The following is a 6,000-nucleotide window of genomic DNA, read 5'->3' on the forward strand; positions in this document are numbered from 1 at the left end:
TTAGCTAACTTCATTATATATATATATATACTAGTGTGAAAAGATTCAATTTATTGAATTTTACCTCTATAATATATAATAATGGCTAATAAACCTTATGAAAACTCCAAACTACCCTCAATTGCTACTTTAAAGATTTTTTATGTGACTATTATGTAAATAGTGCTCTAAGTATGGTTGATCAATGTTTTTCTAAGGGATTTTAGTTTTTTTTAATTATTATTATTATAGAAAAACTGTGCACCATCATCAACTATCCTGTGTCATTTTCTATCGGTCTAGTGCTCTTATTGAAGCTGTGCTTTCCAGTATTGCTATTTTCTTGGTTGCAGTATTGATGTTTTACAACGGGAAAAAAAAAAAACAGAAAAAAAAAACAAAAAGAAGTAACCTTTGAAGTGGATTTTATATTCCATAAAGCTTCAACCACAGATTAACATCAAGCTTCCCAATTTTCTGCTAGTCTTGTACTCTTGTTGAAGCTGGCTGCGTTTGATTTCACCCCATAAAAGCACAATGCATATTCCTTCCTTAGATTAAAAAAAAATAAAGGAATGGTGATTAACTTTTAATAGGATCAAAAGAGGTTTCATCAAGGAAAAGTAATGTAATTAGGACTCTTCTTGTTTTTCTTGAAAACAAAAATCCAAGGTTACATGAGAGAGTGATGCAATGAAAAAAAGAAAAAAAAAAAAGAAGAAAGAATGGGTGGGGGTGGTTTAAGAGGGCGTGATGACTGGTTTACTTGATAAAAAAAAAATGTCTAGATGTAAAGAATTTTTTAGAATTATTATTAAATTCAAACCAAAAATCAATTTTAAAAATTTTAGAATCGATTTTTTATTTAATTCAAGTTTTAAATTAAATTATGTATAAGTTATTCTAATGTGACCAAATCAATTTCATAAATTTAAAGACAACCCGAATAAATGGTAAAAATATGTTGACTTGAAATAAATTCAAGATAATATTTTTTTAAAAAAAATATTGAGACGATGACATATTTGATTCGACCTGAGCTTGGTTGCTTAACCCGTCAAACTTGTGACCTTGATTATGGGCTCTACAAGGTTTAATAAATCTATTTTTTTAAAACAATTTTTTATTAATTATATGGTAACAAAAAAAAAATGCTTACAAAATCAATTCCAAACCAAATACTAAGACATTTATTTTTATATTTAATTAACTATTTATAGAAAATATTAATCATAGTTTTTTAAATCCGATTCAACTGTTAACCTAGAGCAAGTTTTGGATTCCAGATTAGTGGGTTAATTCCGGATTAACTCGAGTCAACTTATATATTTATTTTATGGAAAAAAAAAATCAATAGGCTTTTACTGGATTTTCTCTAAGTTGACCAAGTTGTGTGTCAATTTAAGTTTTTTATCGGATTATACTAGATTTATTCTCCTTTTATTTTTATTAAAACTTGACCCGATCTAGGATTTGAGTCACCCTAGTTATGAGTCTGATTAGATTTTAAAACAACGATATTAATTAAATTAATAAAAGTTCAAAATGGGAATAAGTATCAAAATATGTATATAATCATCAAGTTCAAAAAATCAACAAGAGTTAATAAATATCGCGAAATGTAGTAATCAACTTTATAAATAGAAAATAAATTTAAAAATCTAAAATTATTATTATAGCCATACAGTTAATAAAAAATAAATATTTTTTAATTGAATTAAATATTTTGAAATATAGTTGGTGCTTGTGATTTTATATATAATTATTGATTTTTTTCAATCAATAAATGGAGCTTAAGCCCAAGATGCAAAGACCATTAACAAAGGTTGGGATCTTCAGCCCAATATGAAAGATTAAATAATATAAAGCTCAAATCCTTAACTAAACCCAATAGTTAAAGAAACTTTAATATCATTTTATTTTCACCCATCATTTAAACACTTTATTCTCCACGTGGTTATCAAATTGGACATAGAAAGTTGCAATGAAAAAAAAAAAAAGGATGAAATTGTCTATACTAAAAAACCAGCGTAAAAACACTTTTAAAAGTCATCATTAGCTAAAAAACCTTTTTTTTAAAAAAAAATAAAAATAAAAATCTAGTCCTATGCTCATATTCCGTTAGAGAATCTTACATATCTTACTCTTTTTGGTTCCCTCGTCCAGTCCCTTCTTCTCACCGGACGTAATTTTAACTTAACCTTCCGTCGAAGCATAATGGAAAAACTCTTGTTCAATGGCGTCTCTTGTCACTGACTCACTGCAACGTGGAGAATCCTCCACCAAGACAGTAGTGCCCCTAGTGTATTTTTTGCCTCTAAAATGTCTCCCTCTCTTCCTCTTTTGGACTGGTTAAGATATTGCCCATGAAGATGGACTACGGCGGTGGCCGAAGATTCGAAACAGAAAATCATATACAAAGCGCCTGTACGTTGAAATATACCGTCGTCGGCAAATACACAAAAACACAAGGTTAGGAATATACCGTCGTCGGCAAATAAATTAGTATATTTACGTTGAAATATTTAGAGCTAGCTTGAGAATACAGTGTGCTAGCTCCATTACAAGTCAAAACCAAGAGTATATTAAAAAAGCACCTCTTCTTCTGATCAATTGCCCTGACCAATGAAAAACTTCTGATCAAAGAGACTAAGCAAAACCGATATTCACAAGAGACTCTCGGTGCTAACAAGGTATCTTGAGTTTCTTCCATCTTTTACAGGAGGCTACGCGGTAGATTTTCAAGCTATAGATCGATGAAAGGGGCTGTGCTTTGACCTTCAAATGTTTCAAGCTTAACTTTTCTTAGTTTTTTTTTTATATATTTTTTTATAATATTAAACTACAAACTTTTTTACATGTATAAAATCCTAAACAATCAAGAAATTAAACTAATATATATATGAGAAAATTCTAATTTAAATAAAAATTATATTATGTCGATTCAATCGATTAATCGATTCAATTTATTTTAGCTGGTTGACTGGTTCTTAATTGACAGACTATTTTTTTATTTTTCAAAATCAAAATCTAGTTTATTTTTAATATTTTTTCTTTTTATTTTTGCTTTTTTTATCCATCACTTTTCCTTGACGAAGCTAGTAAGGGATCGTATCAGCAATTAGTAGCTAGCCGGGCCTCGATCTCATGGTAGGTTAAATAATGGTTTACGCACTTGGGCAAAAGACATAAGAGAAGTTTGATGAACTAAGTTTAAAGACTTCTCAAAATGGAAGCTTGATGATAGTTTGTAATGTTTTAAGTGAAGAAGCTTTAATTAAGAAAAAAAAAGGGCTTTGTAATGATTTCCTCTATTAAATTTTGATGATTTAGACTGCTGTTGCCGTGACAGGGAGTCTTCGGGGTTTGCTACAGTGGTTAGGCATGTCTTGGATGTATAGTTGGGAATGTGACATAGATGGAATTTAGACATGGTGGATGCGTTTGCAATGACTTGTTTACGAGATGTTTTTGGCAACCTAATAATATATCAATTCAAGATCTGGTCAAGGGTTGGTAAAAAACCATTTTTTCTTATCAAACCAATATTATTTTAATTTTTTTAAAAAATAAAAATTAAATTAACAGAAGTGAACTTGAGTTTAATCTCAGTCCTGGATCTTGACATTGGACCAAATCAATACTCGTGGTCTTATAAGTATGCATTAAGGAGTCGAAAGCCCAGATTACAAAGAAAGAAAAACTATGTTAATCCGGATAATTGCTAAGCCCAATGGAAGATGTACAAATACAAAGCCCAAATGTTAAACTTAGCCCAATAGATATCATAAAAATAATAATAATAATAATAATTGTGAAATCCGTTGACCCTGAAACTAGCTTGAAGTGCCACGCGGACCAGCCCTGGCCGTGAAACCCGCTGGAGCGTGTGTTGAATAATACTTTAGTGGTGAACTTTTTCTTTTTCTTTTTTGGAAAAAAATTTGTCTGCATGTGAATGGGCTGACGACACAGATCAAGTGGAAGAGAAGAAACGTCCAGCTGGTAGTTCCTTTGTGCCCAGAGGGACTTGACACGCTTACGGTAGTGAGTGTTTGTTTTTAGTATTTATCTGTTTTTTATATAAAAAATATTAAGTTAAACTTTTTATATATATATATTTAAAATGATTTTGATATACTAGTATTAAAAATAAAAAATAATTTTAATTGATTTTCATTTAAAAAATAACATGCACTATAATACTATAATACCAAATATGTATTAAGAAACAAGTATTGATTTTGTTGAAAAACTTCTGCATATTTAATGCTAGACCTTGAAATTCAAACAATAAAAAAAATTCAATATTCAAAGATTGAATGTTCAAACTATCATAATCTAATAAAGATTCTAAATACTAATTAAATAAGAATTGTAATTAATTGGTTAAACATGGACTCTGAGCACATAAATACGTTTTGATCTAGGAAACATTTTCCTATCTCAACAAAATTTTGGAAGCCATAATGTAAAATCAACATCCTTAAAAAATTTCATCATAAAAAAATATATAATATAATAATTGACAATCATATTAAATTTGATATTATTCAAAATGATTTTAAAAAACTAAAAAACAACAAAAAATTAGACCAATTTTAATTTGATTATTCACCCAATACATTTAACTTAATTTAAGTAAATAAAGTATGAATTAGGAATCACTAATAAAATATTTATATTTTTTCTTCACAAGGTTAAATCCAAACTGCTGTGATATAAAACAATTAAATAGATCTAAAATTATCAGTTTATTATATCAATTTATACTTAGTGAATAATAAAAATATTTTATTTATTTATGATTCTACGATCAAACTGGATTTTAGTTGGATCAACAACCAAATCAAATAAATATTGATTGAGTATTAATTATATTAAAAAGATATAATCGTAAATTTTACCTATTAATGACTTAGATAGAATGAACTCTCTCAAGTTTAGAACAAATACTTTATTAATGAAGCTAATTCAAGGTAGATATATAATTTATAAAAAACATAAATGATGAAACTTGATTATACAACCTCACCTTGAAAGACTGTTTTCTTTACATCTAAACCAATTATATTATTAAAAGATTTAAAAGTTATTTGTTTTTACATTTAAAATAGTGCTTGGAATCTTAAACGCATACAGATAATAATTAGAATGTACGGAATAGTATATGTTTCTCTCTCAAAATCTTTCGAATCATTTCATATCCATGTGCCCAGGTAGTCAGGAGACTGACAATCTAGCCTATTGGCGGCTACTTGAAGATCTTTTAAATATTGGAAACCTTTTTGTCTCGACTCGAGGGAAGCATCAATAAACAACAAATGGATTTAAACTATTTTGATTTACATGAAAAGATTCACACATGAATTCAAATAAAATCAACAATTTTCAACATCACATTTTCTGATTAAAAAGATTCTATTTGATAATAAGAAGAATAAATAATTTATATATATAGTTAATAGTTCTTGCAATTAATGTATCAAAAATATATTGCAACTTGATATTAAAACAATACACTTTGATAACATGATAATTGCGATTGTAAGTTGATGCACCCAGAAGTTTATGATAAAAAAAATTAATTTCTAATCTCCTTTTATATCCATATTTTATAGAAAGAAACTACAGTGGTGCTGAACTAGTCACCACTCCATACCATTATTTAATTTCAATAAAAATTTGTACTATGTGATGAATACTTTTATAATACTTTTTATTATTATTAATTATAGATGCCTGGATCAAGCTGTGTGCATATCGACTAATCTCACAGGTCTTGAAATTAATGATCATGTAAACCTCCAGTATTTTTAAGATTTATAAGATTCGAATTGATTTATATGGAATAATTTTAAGATTTAACTAGTCTGAACTATTTAAATATTTTTATAATAGTTTATAAAAATAAAGGTTTTGCCTATTCTATCCCTCCTCTTTCTATCAAACATATTCGATCCTTCTGCAATGTCTCGTTCAACCAACCTAATTCCATCTTGTCACAAAATGCAGTCTCAA

This window comes from Populus alba, chromosome 12 (genome assembly GCF_005239225.2).
Source record: "Populus alba chromosome 12, ASM523922v2, whole genome shotgun sequence".
Classification (NCBI taxonomy): Eukaryota; Viridiplantae; Streptophyta; class Magnoliopsida; order Malpighiales; family Salicaceae; genus Populus; species Populus alba.